Raw genomic sequence first — 18,271 nt, forward strand, 5'->3', positions numbered from 1 at the left:
ATATGGGTGTTTGAAGATTATGTGAATATATATTCATATATTACATGTATATATGTATTATATATATATGTGTAATATATATTCAATAAAAATGTGAAAGAAATCTCCATGTATTAAATTGTCAAGAATTAAGAATGTTCAGCAATAATGAAATGAGTATGTTTAAATTACTGCATGCAGAAGATGATTATAAAAGAAAAGAAGCATTTGTTTTAAAGGTTAAATGGATTTCCTTTCAATATTTCAGTGTTAAATATGGCTTCACATACTATGTATAGTGTATAATACTGAACTTTTTAGTTCTCCATTCAAAATACATATATCTAACATTTTCCACTCCATTTTTTCTCTGGAAACACTAGTTTGTTATTTTTAAATTGTTGATATAGCCAAGATGGAATTGCAAAATCTTTAACTAAGGGCTTTTTCAGTCTTCCTTGTTTAAAGTGGATATTGTAAAACAAAAGAGCAAGTCTATGAAATTCATATACATGCTTTTGCTACAAGATAAAGTCAAGAGGCTTCAAAAATACTAAACTTTATATTGAAAAGGAAAGTTTTAATTTTTAGGAGTTAGAAGTTCTACGTTTATAAATTTATTCCACATAGTACGTATCTGGATTGATGAATGTCTGCCTTAGGTAAGCCGTCACAGTCTTAACTTGCTTATTCATACTGTTTCTTTCCTCTTTTTTTTTTTTGAGTTTTAACTTTAAACATAGTTTTATTGAATTGTATAGCAAAGACTCTAGGACACTAGCTGTTTGCAAATATATTGGATTTGAGATGACCTCAGAGGCTAGAGCTACATATAATTCAGACTGTGCTAAATCATATAAACATTTCAGTCTTTGTTTAAAAAAAGGTCATTTTTATTATATGCCTTTTTTTTTTTCTGGGCAGAGTGCCTTCACCTGCCCTGTTTTCTCCTATCAGTCTTCTTTATTTACATAACAGTTTCCTTCAACTTATAACTTACAAGTTGACTTGACACGAAGCCGTTTCTTTCTGGATCAGAAAAAGAAAATATGTCATGTATTCTTCTTCTTTTTTTATTAAACCATCTGGACATCTGGAAGCAGAGTCCAAACCTGTCAGCCTCGCATGTTATAAAGCAAATATGCATTATTCTATGGAGGAAACGAAAACAGAGGTGTTCTTTCCTCATCTCCCCACTTCATGGAAAGAAGTTTAATTTCTGGGAATTTCTGTGACAGACAGTCTGTACCAGAGAGGAAGGGCACAGCAATTACCTAAAGAAAACCAAAAAAACACAGAGTTTCATCAAACACCTCCCAGATCTTCGAGAGTTTGCTCAAACTCCATTTAATTTTTGACAGAGTGTTTAGATATATAGAAAGGGAAGGACAAGCTTCCAAGCCAAATGTTCTTAATGGAGGCCAACTGAGGGAGAAACAATGGTGTGTTGTTTCCTCGGCCATTCGGTCACGTTTGTACTGTAAGACTTAATAAATAAGGTGTGTTTACAGCACACAGTGGCTGTGAGACGTGCCAGGTGGCGTGTTAAATACACTCATACTTAGCTAAGGTGTTCCATTTCCTAATCTATGTGTCTCAGAGTAACAGGGTCACACCCTGGCATGGTGCTCTGAACAATTAAAAGCAACAGACAGACACTGGAGGTAACACGAATCAACCTATTTCAGTGTTTTCAGACAGCTGCTATTACACAACTGAAAAAAAATGCGTTCTTGGGTCCTCTGAGACTTAAAGGGACATAATATACATGAATCGTTTAGCCCACTAAATCCAAGGCTCAGTTATCAAGGTTTCAAAGAATCAGTCATAGGAGCTGAAATAGCCAATGCCCTTCCTTCTCTATGCTAACATAGAATTATTCTCTATGAGAGAATCACATCCAATCTTAAAAACGCAGCATTGTTTTTATATAAAGCTAATGCTTCCCACTCACCAACAGTATTTTCATAAACAGAATAGTTTTACTTTGTACGAAGCAATGGGTCTGTAAAGCATTCATGTCCACAACTGTAGCATACATAGACAATGATCTGGTACTTAACAGGCTTCTAAAAATGCCATTCAACCCTATTTATCTGGACAATTCTATGATTCTCAGAGTTGACCCAGGATGATTATTCTAGTCTACCACCTGTCACTCATACAAAATAATAGTGCATACCAAAACCAAACTTGAAGATGCTTCTCTTGATCTCTGTGGACTGACAGGCTGTCTTTTCCCACCTTTCACCTTGGTCAAGAGACTAGTTTCTTCTCCCCACTACTCCCACCGCCATTTCTAAGATCAAAGAAGCATTTGGGATTCTCTGTGACCCATTCTGCAGATTTGTCTGTTTTATGTCACCTTTTACTTGTGAGAAGCCTTGTGGCTGCAGTTCATGCTATAAAAACAAGACTCAGGTTTAGGAGAGCCTAGTCACACGCTAAACTCTCTTGCCAATATTTTAAAAATCCCCTCATTGTCTATAGCTTCCCTTGATAGCTGGACCCACGCCTGAGTGGCAGGTTAAGTCTTGTAGATCTCTGAGATTTTAGGCTCCCTCAGGCTAGATTTCTAGAACTTGGAGGCAATTTTGAGAAAGCAATTTCAAACCTTTGCTCTAAGAAAGAACTAACAGAATTTCCCATTATAACTATTCCAACATGCATCTTTAAAGAACCAAAGCCAATGGATTTTCATCAGGCTCAAAGAAAATACTGGTGCTTTTCAAAATCCATCAGAGTTCCTTTACAACCCAACTCTTTTCCTAGGCAAAATTCTCTGGCTTATATTCAGAACTTCCATAGATAGATTTTTAAATCACAGGTTGATGTGTTTTCATTTAAACGATAACTTCCCACATTTGCTATAGAACAAGATTTACCATTATCACTGGATGTCTGCACCTGAAAATAAACTTTATTTTAAGCCACACCTTTCTGTGAAGTTTGACAAAAGAAGGCAGCCAGATTTGGAAGGTTATGAATTCTGCCATGGAACTTGATTCATGGCTTCTAATAAAGATATTTTAATGCTCCTGCCAAGTTCAGCAACAAGGCTTGCCAGAACGTAGAATCTCAAGTAAGCCTACCCCTTAATCTTGTGTGAGAAGAGAAAACAAGCCCAACAGCAACAAGGGTTGGATATAAGGGTTCGTCTCTATTACCTTCCCCAGTAAAGGTCAGCTGTGCCCCCCCCCCGCCAAAAAAACCATATCAGTAATACCTGGCAGTGTTCAGAGTCAGCAAGAAGAGGGGGCTCTGATCAGTTGAGTATCTATCTACACAGGAAAGTCCCATATATTAACCCTCTTAATATATGTGCTTTCCCCATTAAACAGAGACAGCTTTTGATTACCCAAGTTAGTTGGGGTGAGAAGCATGGGGGAGGGAACAAGACCAATCAAAGTGACAGGCAATAAACTCAACTGTGGTTGGCTTTCGATTTTGTTTTTGTGCTTGTGTTGGAATACGGGTGTGTCTGGCATTCTGGGAATTTGCATTTCAGACAAAGTAATAAAAAGACCATAGAAACCTAACTCAGAAAAGCTGGAAAGTCATTTTCGCTCTCCATCTGCTCAGCTTCTGGTTACCCCATTCCCTGCTGGGCAGACAGTCATCTCCACTTCTCCAGTTATTATCTGACTTAATTAAGTGAAGTGGCGTATTTCTTGTTTCTCAACTACAAAATGAAAGCACAATTTTCCAGGGAATGATGATGTAAAACTTGAGCAATCAAGATATGACTGTTTCCTAAGAAAATCAGTGGAATAAAATCAATTTGATTCTTGGGAAATTGTAACTTGCCACACATTTCAGAGATATGTAGCCTAATGCACTTGATAATTGCATACATTTTGCAAAACAAGATCGCTTCTGGAACTTTTACCTACCTCCTCACACACATCCCCCATCTCTGAGACTGAGACTGGGACAAACATCCAGGTGGTGACGCAGAAGAATAAAAATCCAGGAAAAGCCAGTGGGACATCTGTTGCCGAGCAATGAAACAGGGAGCGACGACTCAAGAACATCTTTCACCTGGAAGGAAAAACCCTCCCCAATGCTGGGTCAATGACATTACAAGATAAAAATATTTTACAATTTATTTAACCTACACATTTTTCTCTTTTCCAAGAGGTAAACACATATATTTGGCAGGTGGAATAAACCAAATGTTCCCTTGCACAGATACTGCCATTTTTGTGGCCGCTTAAAAAATTTTTTTTAATGTATGATTTTGATGTTTTACAATCATTTCCCTAACGCCAAGTCCTTTGAATTACTGTTTGGGATGAACTGAACAGAGTGCACAGATTCCTGAAGCCTGGAAAACTGTTCACCAGAAAGCGTTTTATTTTAGTCAGAGTTGTCTCGGGAGGACAGATATCTCTAAACAATGCGAATTCGGGGACTTGGCTGATATACCGGATATGGAAAATCATGCTCTATCGCCAAGTTTCAGAGATCTTCGCACAATATCTAGATGATTGGATTATATACATGGCAAATCAAAGTGACAAATATCAGTTATACAAATTAATTTCTTAAAGGTATCTAATGATGGTACATTCTAAGTTAAAAATTAGAAATTCATCCCTTTTCTAAAATGAAAGCAACAAGTTAACATCATTTCTTGTTTTATCAATCCACGCAAAAGCAAACAATATAAAATATTGTTAAATTGTTAGACCCTACTAATTTTATAATTGATGCTTTCAACTAACATCTTTGTTGTAGAAAGTGATAGTATATGTTAGATAAGCACTCACAAGGTTATCAGTAAGATCCAGCTTGACTCAACCTGGCATTTTTACTCAAAGAAAAATATTTGTTCTGAAAAAACAGGTTAAGAAAAACAACAGAAATGGGGAAATATAATTGCATATTCATAAGCCAACACTAGATAGAAAATAATCAAAAAGAAATGCAAGTGCTCTCTGACATAGATGGCATAAATAATTACTGAACGTATGAGTCATAAACACAAAGTCAAAATAGATGAAACAGTGTGTATAAAAAAGATGGATATTTCTTCTATGATGCATCTAGAACTTACTGTGACAGACATTAGAAAAACACATTATATAACAAAAAGGAAAAGATGGTCATTATTTTTCAAAGGATTTGAATTTAGTCATCCAAAGGGTTATGTACAAACTACAGATTGTATACTATTTTTTTTTAGAAAATACCAGTTTAGATGATTCTTTCTTATATCCTTCAGTACCATTACATTGGAATAGCTGCACTTAAACTACAAATTTACACAGTAATAGGGCAATCAAAGCCGTATGTAATTTCAAATGACTTACTCTGGACTTTGGAATGTATTATAGGACTTTCAGCAGGTTCACAATCCCCATTATACTTTGTATTTACAAAAAGAAGGTTGTGGGCAGAAGAAGTCAGAGATTACAAGCAGGAGAAAGATTCCAATGCTCCCTTTCTGGCTTGAAGATGGCGGGTGGTGTGTCAAGGAATGCAAACAGCTTGTAGATGCACAGAGCAATCCTTGACTGGCAGCCAGCAAGGAATCAGGGACCTCAGTCCTACAATCACGGGAACTGAACTCTGCCAACAGTAAGAATGAAGTAAGGAGGTGGATTTTTCCCCCAGAAAAATCCAGATGACAACTCAACTCAGCCTACACCTTGATTTCAGCCTTGTGATACTCTGAACAGAGAACCCAGCCATGCCACACTGGATGTTGATTTACAGAACTGTGCTAGCTGTGGTCCTTTTGTTCCATTATTGCCCAGGGAGCCAAACTGTTCATGTAAGCATCTTGTCAATTCACAACCCTGGGAAACAGAGAGTCCTCATCATGTCAATGTTAGAGGAAGCAAACAAGAGATTAGGGTCTGCCTCTGAGGCTACACAATTTTTTATCTATTTGAATAATGAAATACTGACACATTTTCATTAAGTTTGTGAGCTGATTTGGTGCTTTAAGTATAAAATTGAAGTTGATGGGGAAGAAATAAAATGGAATAGGAGTTGCATAAGAGAACCAAGGAGAAAAAAAAAAAAAAACAACAATAGAAACGAAAGACAGGGAATAGGCTTTGAGTAAGTGTGACTGAAAGGCTCTGAAGATGAACCATGTTTTTATTGTCTTAAGAAACTACTGGTGCTACTTCCTTTGAAAGTCAGTGGTGCTATTATTGTACTATTATTGGAAGTTTAATATTTAAAATAGTTTGTGGCATAAGCAAACTGTAATTCTTTACTCACTAACAACCAGACTCTACGTCTAATTCTAATATTTTCAAAGTTAGAGAGAAGAAATTTGAAATAGTAGGTTGAACCATTGAAACTGTGAATACATAACAAGTTATGACCTATAAAAATGACAGTCTCATATGGTTCAATCTAATAGATTGTTAGGAGAATATTAAAAACGTGACATGACTATAGCCACATAATCTTGGTGAAGAGAAGCCTGAATAGTGACTGAACAACTGGTAGGTCTCTCCATTGAGAACATTAAAGGAAAAATTGGGCTTAGCCTTTAAAGAAAGGACCTTTACAATTTACATTTACAATAAAGAATATTGGAGAGAGGGATGCTATTTACTGTAATTGGCTACCTTTCTTGCAGCTTTTGAGCAAGATCGAATATTTCTGTGTGGCAACAGAATATTTTAAAGTAAAGAATTTTTTAGTTAAAGAAATAAGATTATATGGTTTGCACATACATTAAATGACAGCATAACAAGATAAACCAGAACATTTTACCCCATAGGAAGAAGGTACTATATCTCAGAGAACTCCCTCTAAGCTCTTCCTATGTCCTGTTGACGAAAAAAATAATGCAGGAGGCTGCAAATAAGAAAAGAGTTTATTTGGGGTATAAATAATTGCAACTCAGAAGGCACAGATTCAGGTAACCCTGAAAGAGTGTTCCGGGGAAGAGAAATAATCAGGGGCTTATAAAGACAAAAAGCCACGAGGTTGTTAAAAGTTGACTGGTGAGAATTGTGTTTGTCTCCGATGTGAGTCAGGAAATATTTGTCCTTAAGAATCACAAGTTATTTTAGGGTAGGGGTCTGATAAGTACATAGGCTGTTCCAAGGTATTTTAGAGTAAGGGTCCAATAACTATCTTGAGTTTCTGGCAGATGTTTTGGATGACATCATCAGGACAGTAAGTGGTCAAAAGGTCAGATCCATCCAGGCTGAGACATACATAAGTCACACATCATTAATGGCCTCCTGGCTCCATTTTAGAGATTCTTTTAGCAACACCGACTCCATTTTTATTTCCCTTCCACAGTCCTTTTGTATCTCTGCCCCATTTTTTATTGTCCCAGCCTAGCCTTCATGGTAAGTCGTTTCAGAGATGTCCAAAAATCAACGAAGAATACTTTTTTCCCCTGGCATTTTGTTATGCCAGCAATGATAATCCCCTATCTTGGGTTAATCCTATGGTTTCCATCGTTCTCATACCCATGACGGTTGATGGTACTCATTTAATATCATGCTAACTAAATTCAACCAGGCTTAAAATAGTTAGCAATCTTTTCTTCATTATTTCCCCTAGAGTCTATTTTAAATAATTTTCACATTCCTCAAATTCCTAGTATGTCTTCTACACCCAAACCCAGAGGCTATTTCACTGAAAAGGTTTAAGTCATTAATAAGCTTGATTGACTTCCTCTTTTCTAATCTGAAAAGTTTACCTTATTTCCTCCTATACACTTCTTCAATTTTGTCACAAAGAAAGAAATACCCTGCTCCCATTTTCAAAACTAATCCCTTCACCTGTCCTAACAACCCCATTTTCACCTGCCTCTCCTCCCTCCTTATTTATAAGGTATCTGTTGAATCTCAAGTAAATTATTCCCTGATGGCTTGATTCCAAGCTACTTCACTGCCCTAGTTTTACTCTGTCAGAATGGTATTCCTAGGTCTCCCTCACAGGCTTTACTCAGTCATTTTGATTCTTCCATGAGGGATTTCTTAGGAGATTTCTTTTGTGTTATCATCTCTCCAAATTCCCCACCTTGGTGTCTTCACGTCTAGACACTCTATTTTATGTACTTCTTCTGTGTAAACTGCCATGGCCTTTACAATGAGCTTTGTTAAGGAAAGCAACTCTTCTACTGTCACCAAACCAGCCTGAACTAGGAGAAATGGAGAGCCTAAAGTACCATCAACATGAGGTAGCTTCATATCTCTCAAACTGTTGGCTGGCCCCGCTTTCTGCATAGCTTTAGAAAGCCTGGTTTCAGACCAATACTTTTACAACCAGAGCATCATACTTGATAAAAATCCTCAAATTCTTACTGGTTTATGGTTAACCACAGGGAAAGTCTCATCATGCAGTTAGTTGGAAAAATATTTTACAATAATTATCTAGAGAAGTTCGTTTGAAATGATAATGGCCTAGGTTAGACAATCTTGGAGTATTTTATTGAAAATTCTTGTGGCTAAGATGGTCCTTTAGCTATTCTTGCTTGAAGTTTGTTCCCAGGTGAAAATGCCTTGGGTCGCTTCCCAAGAGACCTTGATTGTCCACTTGAGCTGACCAACAGTGAGAAGACATCTCATTCTAAAGCTAGTTCCTCAGGAGTCTTCTCTTCCTGTGGAACAAGGCAGGTTTCTGTCCTTCCCCAGTCACCCCGGAGGTCCTCTCAACTTCTCATCTTCCACGAAGCCATTCAGAACCAAGGAAGGTTTTCTTCCTCTTTGGAGAAAATTTCTTAAAAATGAAAGAATGTGAAGTAAAGGAATAGGGCTCCAAAAGTCAAGTGAAAGAATCACAGGACTCTCTTAGGGAATAAGGAATGAATATTCCATAAAAACACTAAATTATATTACAAAAAAAGTGCCATGGCTCTAAGGAAAGAATAGAACTGCTTTCTACCTCTTACCGTCAGCAAGCCTGTTATGTACCTTTAAGCTTTTCTTCCTTGTAATATTGTAGATGCAGTTAAACAACACGGTTTCTCGGATTTCCTCTAGAGCTAATATAATACATAAATTTACTCAGTAGTAAAATATTCTAATATTATAATGCAATATATATTTTGAAAATCTATTTATTTATTTATTATTTTTGGCTGCATTGGGTCTTCTTTGCTGTGCACAGGCTTTCTCTAGTTGCAGCAAGCGGGGCCTACTCTTTGTTGCGGTGCGCAGGCTTCTCATTGTGGTGGCTTCTCCTGTTGTGGAGCAAGGGCTCTAGGCGAGCAGGCTTCAGTAGTTCTGACAGGCAGACTCAGTAGTTGTGGCTCGTGGGCTCTAGAGCACAGTCTCAGTAGTTGTGGCACACAGGCTTAGCTGCTCCACGGCATGTGGGATCTTCCTGGATCAGGGCTCGAACCCGTGTCCCCTGCATTGGCAGGCGGATTCTTAACCACTGAGCTACCAGGGAAGTCCTATAATGCAATATTAAAAGGAAAAGTTCTTAAGTGTATTCTACATATATGGACATGTTCAACATGAAAGTATACTAACATAAACAGGCTGGATTATTTCTCAGTAGCATTATTAAGCACAAGAGCATTATAGAAGATTGTCTGCTCTTCTAAGAGTTTAGGTAAGACTGGGAGCTATAGAGCTACCTGCCATGCTTCTCACATTTCTAGGGAAATAAAAGGTCTGATGGTAAGAAAAACAGCGGCCAAAGCAAAAAATATGACAATAATTCAGTTTTATTTTTTAAGTCTTTCCACTTTACATTTCTAAAGTTGGCAGGTCTATTTCTGTAATTCCCAGAGTATGACTAGAATTGCCAAATTATTTAGTGTAACCCTGAAATTAATGAAGAAAAAGAAGGGGGTGGCAGTAATAATAGCAGGAGTAGGAAGGAGAGGGGGAGGGGAAAAAAGAGAATGGGGAGCAGAAGAGAGGGTGGGGGAGGAGGAAGAGATTACAAAGTAAATGGGAAAGTGAAGGTTCTTTTGTTTGTTCTTCTGGCACACTTCCAGAGGTAGGTTCAGACGACAAATAAGAGGGTGACAGCCAGCCCTCTGCTCTAGCTAACCATTATATAGAGTCAGAATTGTTTTCCAGGTGCTACCAATTGGCTTCCAGCTCTAGTTAACAAGCTTGTGTATGCTGGGAACAAAACTTGAGCATTCTGAAGGTGTCTGTTACCCCTTCTCTATAATCACTTGTTTTGGAGGTTAGAAATATTATTATGGGCAAACACGCTTGATGGAATTCTGCACCAAGCATTGTTAGAATTATACAAATATGGAAGGTACAGATTGTGATCTACTACCAGAGGTGAGAAAAGCATGAACACAAATCCATGTTATAAATACATTATGTTGACAGCTACATATATCCAATAGAAATGGTACAATAGGAAAAAAATAATTAACCATTGGACAAAAGTAGAAATTATAAAGGTAGGAAGCAGAAAAGACCAAAATTAAAAATCAGGGTAACGGGCAAAACTACAACTAGCAGACAGCTATCTGGAAACAAACCGAAAAACTTCTTGGAAGAAATGTGGCTCAAGCAGAAATCTGAGAAAGTAGAATGTGATTTGGAGTAGGCATTCCAATGAGGATACATTACATTTATAAGGAATTAGGAAAAAAGGGAAAAGGAAAATGGGAAACAGTAAATTCTATCACTATTTCTAGTAACAGAGATAAGCAGATTGGCCAATGAGTCAGCATGCCCCCGAGATACACGACGCCGTCACTCTTGTTCTGAGACTTGTTAGTAGTACCTATTACTCTAAAAATAAGTTTATTGCCCAATCGGTAAACTAAGAGAGATATGTGTTTTTGATTCAAAGCTTCTCAGAATTCAAATATTTTTTATAACAAATATTCATGGTGAATCTCTTAAAGGAAACTATGGTATATTAAGAATACTTAACCAGGATGTTGGATTTAGCTATTAGCTTATAAAAGCCATCTGTTAACATAGAAAACAAACTTATGGTAAACAAAGGGGAAGGAGGGGAGGATAAATTAGGAGTTTGGGATTAACAGATACACACTACTATATATAAAATAGATAATCAACAAGGACCTACTGTGTAGCACAGGGAACTAAATTCAGTATCTTGTAATAACCTATAATGGAAAAGAATCTGAAAAAGAATATATATATGTATGTATGTATGTGTGTATATATATATATATATTATATATGTATACCTGAATCACTGTGCTGTACACCTGAAACTAACACAACACGGGAAATCAACCACACTACTGTGAAAAGTGTCATGAATTGTGAAGGTCAGTTATTATACACAACCAGTATAAAAATTAAATCATATGAAATTACAAGTAAATAAATTATATTAAAAACTAAGGCAATGAATACTCAAAATTCATCACTTTCTAATTATCTTATGAAGAGTGGGAGAATATGTACCTCAAAATACACCTCTTTGGTGTGCTGATTATTTTGAGCTGTAGGCTCTCAAAAAAACGGCAAATGCAGGGAGGGGCTTTCTCTGAACTCTCATTTGCCAAAAGACAGGGCCTCCAAAAGGGACTCAGTTGTCACAGACCACCCTCCCCGGGAGCTTCATCAACTAGGAAGGAGGGACTCTTTTCACAGGAGAGAACAGAGGTCAACACCGCACCGAGTCAAACTTTGTCACAAACTCTCATACCTCCCACCCATTCTTTTAAGGGCCCATTCATCTTTCCTAACAATCATTTCCTCTCCCCTAAGAGGCCTACATCCCCTCTCCCCTTTCCCTACTGAGATGGCATTTAAACCTAAATGCTAAGCCATTTCGGGGAGTGACTCATTTTTCCCTGAGTATCTCCCATGTATTCCTGAGGTATCCATGTTCATAAACTTCTGTGTGTTTTCCTCTTGTTAATCTGTGTGGTAAAGCTCATAAGGTAGAGGGAAATGTGTTTTTCCTCCCATACAGTTCTGATCTTGAAGTTACTGATGTCTGTTATCTATGTGGTAGAAATACTATACAATGGGGTGCTACACCGCATCTCTTCCCAACAAATGCTATGAATCAGACTTTTAATTTTTCCAAGAAAGCCACCTGTTAACCATTTACCAGCTCACTACTGCCCATGGAAAAACGATGTTCTCTGAACAACAGGCAGGACCAGCGTCCTCAGAACACACTTTCAGAAATGCTGACTTACAGGAAAAAGCCCATTCCAGTTCTCTCTCCTAACAGTTCCTATATTTATCCTTTGCCACAGCACTAGCCAACTTGCCTGTTTTCCTCAACTCCTACTGATATAGATTCTATAAGTTTCAGCTCAGACACTGTCCTTTTTGTGGAACATTTTCTGATCTCTCTCTGCAGAAGAAAATAGACCCTAGCTGTCTTCACTGAAGCTTGAATGTGCCACATTGTCCTAGCTATGATTCAGTAGTTAATTCAACAAATATGTGTTCTCCCCCTATTATGTGTCAGGCATCGTGCTAGGTGGTGGGAATAAGATTGAACTGACAGCCATCGTCCATTCTCCAGTGAGGGAGATAAAATTGAACACTAAATCAATTACTTATCATTTTGACAAGTGCTAAGAAGAAAAGTATAATTGTCTAATGTCTATTTAATCTACAAGTCTGTGATTCCTTGCAATGTTAAAGGCCCATTTCTATCATCCTTCTCTTTTTACTATCAAGCGCCTCATAGAACATAAATGTTGGATAAATGTCCTGTGATACAGAAAAAAATAAGGCTTACTTACAGGTTGTTTGTATTTACTGATAAATATTAAAGGATCGTGAAATAGGTAGGTAGATAGATAGATAGATAGACAGGTGGGTAATAGATCAAGAATGCATGAGGAAGATAATACTTACTGCTCAGTGTAACTGAACTCACAGGAGGAAAGATGATGGGAAAAAATGGGAGGGCATTTAGAGAAGTAAGAGTAGTAGAGATGAAATGGAATTAAGACTAGATTGTGATTGTGGAAAGAAAAAGAGAAATCTAGAAAATATCTGCATGAAGAATGAGTTGGACATGATGATGGAGGAGAAGGTGAGAACAGTGATATGAGATGGAGCTGCCTCTAATAGATCAGAATATCATGACCTTGGAGCAATGGTTTCAGCCTTTGCAGTGATGCAGTCACAGTCACTGCTGTTGTTGCCTACAAAGAGAGTTTTGAGGACATTTGCACTGCAACGTGCATGTAAGACATCTTGGGGCTGAAAGAAAAATTGGCTTGGGAATCATTCAACCTGTCCCTGACCACCAACCAGCTAGACCACCATTCATTTCCTTGCATCCTCTAAATAACAAGTTGGTATATTTTCCCATGTACATAATGATAAGAATTCCCTAGCTTTCCAAAAACAGACAAGTTCCAAGTGTCCTGCTGGCAAATTCCCACTGAGAATAATAGAAGCATTCAGAAACTTTAAGGAAACTCCCTTATTTGCTGCCAGAATCTTTTTTTTTTTTCCAAAAAAAGTGATAAAGAGCTCCTGAAATGATTTTATGATTTCAACATGATGCACTTAATTGAGTTTGCAACCAAAAACACGAGCTTTACACATTGGGATCCCAAGCAAATCTGTCTTCTCAGGAACATTTTTTTAAAAAGCATCAACATATTGTGAGAAGTGAGAGCGCCCACGTGTCTGCAAGACAAACGATTCAACCATTCCTCGGGGGTTCTCACGGAGGACGTGTAGGCTTATCACATGAAATAAGGGCAAATGAAGAGACTTAAATGTATTACAACTGCACACACATTCAGATATAGTGATATCATGGGCTGCCCTCTCATATTTATTCACAGATTGGCTTTGAGGCTATTTGTCTTGAAATCCTATAACTATTAGTGCTTGGAAATTACACTGGGAAAAGGCTTTTCTTAATACATGTGACATTTAATCCTAGAATACTAGGATTATATACATAGGTATTCAACTCAGTTACGGCCTCTGAAATTATGTATTCTAATTTTGTTGACTTGTTTGTTGTCAGTCATTTTTGATCACAGACTTCTTTGGAAATCTGATACTATCTCTCAACTCTCTGCTTAGAAAACTGCACATATTCCACACGTCTGTCATACAGAAGTTTAGATTTGTCAACTCCCTGAAAGCTATTCATAAATGATGCAACTGCTGGGGTGGGAAGGGAGGGATCCCTGGACCTCAGGTGAGCCATCTCTGATTTGGCCCAAGCATCTTACCTGCAAAGGAGGAAGGGAAACCCAGAGAGGCTGAAAGAGAAGTCACCCAGCAAATGGGCAGCAGAGACACCATGGACATGGAACTTCCTCACTAACTCATGACCCCACACATTCCTACTACCTACTGGGAATTTATTTATTTATTTATTTAGTGGGTGGAGTAGCAAAGAATAGCTTTATTTCTCCACCAGGAAAAGGGGGACGCAGCAGGCTCATGAACCTCAAAACTGTGTGTCTCAACCTGGAGGAATCTGGTGAGAAGCTTTATAGCAATGGTTCAAGGATGGGGTGTTGGTAAGGATCAGGATGTGTGCAGAGCCTGCACTCCTTTAATCTGCCCTCGGGCGGTCTGATGAGTTTCTGTGCTTCCTTTAATCTGGTTGAAGAATGCTAACATCTTCCATTTGTTGGGGGTTTTAGTTCTGTAAAGAGCTCAAGGATATTGTTCCCTATATCCCTTGAGGCGGAACCAGGACCCGCCCCAAGGCTGCGATATTGTTTCTTGGCTGCTCCTCCCTTGTCTCTGCATCCCTTCCCTTCCCTGATTAGCAGCTGTCCGAATCTGCCCTGTGGGCCCTACTGGGAATTTAAATAACCACAAACAGTCACGATTTTGGATGTCTGTCCATACCTCTCCCCTCCAAGGCTGGAGAGTCATGGTCAAGAGAAAGTAAGGTCAGAAGTTGGAGAGACTTGGCTTTGTTCCTGGATTGACTGACTGATTATTGCAGGACTGGATATAAAGATTTTGTCTGCATCAGTTTATCTGCGAAGTAAAAACAATTATTTCTGGCCAATTCCAACCACTTTGGACTACTGCAAGAATCAGTAAGATAATATCTATAGCATATTTCTGTACACCTGACACTAATGGAACATTGTAAATCAACTATATTTCAATAAAAATAAATAAATTAGAGGCGGAGTCAAGATGGCAGTGTGGGAAGACACGGAGTTAGCGTCTCCCCACAACTAGGGCACCTGCCGGCCGCTGGTGGGGAACTCTAACACCCAAGGAGACGGGAGGAACCCCAAAGTGAACCAGTAGGATGTAGGAGGACTGAGCGGGGAGGAGAAGTGGAGGCCAGACAGGATCAGAGCCCCTGAGGCCGGGGAGATCAGGAGAGGCAGGCAGGAGGGGCCCTCCAGACCCCAGACCACAGGAGCAGGAGAGGAGGGTGTTTGCCCACCCACTCGAGCCCAGGAAGCCTGCTGGGCTCCCAGGTGAGGTGCCCTGCCCTCTGAGACCAGGAGTGGGGGGCACACCTGGGCCTCTTCTGTCCCTTGAGCCTAATCCTCACCCCCCACAGCCGCCAGGGCCTTTTCCAGCCCTGTGGGTCCTGAGCATTGGCCCCGCCCACCACCCAAAACTTGCTCTTGCTTAGGCCTTGCCCTCCACAGTCAAGGCACTGCCCCCACCCTTTTTTTTCTTTCTCTTCCTTCCTCCTCTTTTGTACTATTGTGGTACTGATGTACTTTCCAGTTGTTCATTCATCTATATTTTTAGTTTTATATTCCTTTTAACATATCTGTTAGTTTCCTAGTCTAATTTTATTTTTTATTTTTTTTAATTAAAAAAAATTTTTTTTTGGCCGCCCCACATGGCTTGCGGGATCTTGGTTCAGGAGCCCAGGGTCAGGCCGAAGCTCCTGCGCTGGGAGCTCCGAGTCCAAATCACTGGCCTAACAGAGAACCTCAGGCCCCAGGGAATAGTCATTGGAGTGAGGTCTCATGGAGTTCCTCATCTCAGCACCAAGACCCAGCTCTACCCAATAGCCTACAAACTCCAGTGTTGGAAGCCTCAGGCCAAATAACCAGTAAGACAGGAACACAATCCCACTCACAAAAAAAAAAAAAAAAAATGAGACGGCAAAAAAATATGTCACAGATGAAGGAGCAAGGTAAAAACCTACAACACCAAATAAATGAAGAGGAAATAGGCAATCTACCTGAAAAAGAATTCAGAGTAATGATAGTAGAGATGATCCAGAATCTCGGAAATAGAATGGAGGCACAGATTGAGAAAATACAAGAAGTGTTCAACAAAGAACTAGAAGAACTAGAGAACAAACAGAGAAGAACAACACAATAACTGAAATCAAAAATACACTAGAAGGAATCAATAACAGAATAACTGAAGCAGAAGAACGAATAAGTGAGCTGGAAGACAAAATGGTGGAAATAACTGCCAAGGAGCAGAATAAAGAAAAAACAATGAAAAGAATTGACGACAGTCTCAGAGACCTCTGGGACAACATGAAATGCACCAACATTCGAATTATAGGGGTCCCACAAGAAGAAGAGAAAAAGAAAGGGTCTGTGAAACCATTTGAAGAGTTTATAGTTGAAAATTTCCCTAACATGGGAGAGGAAATAGTCACCCAAGTCCAGGAAGCACAGAGAGTCCTATGCAGGATAAACCCTAGGAAAAACACACCAAGACACATATTAATCAAACTAACAAAAATTAAATTCAAAGAAAAAATATTAAAAGCAGCAAAGGAAAACAAAAAATAACATACAAAGGAATCCCCATAAGGTTATGAGCTGATTTTTCAGCAGAAACTCTGCGGGCCAGAAGGGAGTGGCAGGATATACTTAAAGTGATGAAAGAGAAAAACCTACAACCAAGATTAGTCTACCCAGCAAGGATCTCATTCAGATACGATGGAGAAGTCAAAAGCTTTTCAGACAAGCAAAAGCTAAGAGAATTCAGCACCAACAAAACAGCTTTACAACAAATGCTAAAGAAACTTCTCTAACAGGGAAACACAAGAGGAGAAAAAGACCCACAAAAACAAACCTAAAACAATTAAGAAAATGGTAATAGGAACATACATATGATAATAACCTTGAATGTAAATGGATTAAATGCCCCAAACGAAAGACACAGACTGGCTGAATGGATACAAAAACGAGACACGTATATATGCTGTCTACAAGAGACTCACTTCAGACCTAGGGACACAAACAGACTGAAAGTGAAGGGATGGAAAAAGATATTCCATTCAAATGGAAATCAAAACAAAGCTGGAGTAGCAATACTTGTTATCAGATAAAATAGACTTTAAAATAAAGACTGTTACAAGGGATAAGGAGGGACACTACATAATGATCAAAGGATCAATCCAAGAAGAAGATATAACAATTATAAATTTTTATGGACCCAACATAGGAGCACCTCAATACATAAGGCAAATGCTAACAACCATGAAAGGAGAAATTGACCGTAATACAATAATAGTAGGGAACTTTTAACACCCCACTGACATCAATGGGCAGATCATCCAAACAGAAAATAAATAAGGAAACACAAGCTTTAAATGTGTCTAAACAAAATAGACCCGATAGATCTAACTGATATTTATAGAACATTCCACCCAAAAGTGGCAGAATACACTTTCTTCTCAAGTGCACACGGAACATTCTCCAGGATAGATCACATCTTGGGTCAGAAATCAAGCCTCGGAAAATTTAAGAAAATTGAAATCGTATCAAGCATCTTTTCTGACCACAACGCTGTAAGACTGGAAATCAATTACAGGAAAAAAACTGTAAAAAAACATATACAGGGAGGCTAAACAGTGTGCTATAAATAACCAGGAGATCACTGAAAAAATCAAAGAAGAAATAAAAAAACACATAGAAACAAATGACGATGAAAACATGACAACCCAAAACTTATGGGACGCAGCAAAAGCAGTTCTAAGAGGGAAGTTTACAGCAATTCAATCTCACCTCAAGAAACAAGAAGTATCTCAAATAAACAATCTAACCCTACACTTAAAAGAACTAGAGAAAGAAGAACAAAGAAAACCCATAGTCAGTAGAAGGAAAGAAATCATAAAGATCAGAGCAGAAATAAATGAAATAGAAACGAAGAAAACAACAGCAAAGATCAATAAAACTAAAAGCTGGTTCTTTGAGAAGATAAACAAAGTTGATAAATCCTTAGCCAGATTCATCAAGAAAAAAAAGGAGAGGATGCAAATCAATAAACTTAGAAATGAAAAACCAGAAATCACAACTGACACTGCAGAAATACAAAGGATTATAAGAGACTACTACAAACAACTATATGCCAATAAAATTGACAATCACGAAGAAATGGACAAATTCTTAGAAAGGTACAATTTTCCAAGACTGAACCAGGAAGAATTAGAAAATATAAACAGA

At 38.3% G+C, this 18,271-nt stretch overlaps 1 long non-coding RNA gene across 4 annotated transcripts in view; it reads right to left on the reverse strand.

Moving 5' to 3' along the window:
* The window catches only part of LOC309664100, a 75,035-nt gene that overhangs the window by 31,010 nt on the left and 25,754 nt on the right, over positions 1–18,271 (reverse strand). For all 4 annotated transcript variants that reach the window (XR_014265603.1, XR_014265604.1, XR_014265605.1 and 1 more), the window contains exon 3: positions 1–9,364. This exon is cut by the window's left edge. This is a non-coding gene — a long non-coding RNA (uncharacterized lncRNA). The remainder of the gene's footprint in view (positions 9,365–18,271) is intronic.

This window comes from Balaenoptera physalus (assembly GCF_965194825.1).
Source record: "Balaenoptera physalus genome assembly, chromosome: 7".
Lineage (NCBI taxonomy): Eukaryota > Metazoa > Chordata > Mammalia > Artiodactyla > Balaenopteridae > Balaenoptera > Balaenoptera physalus.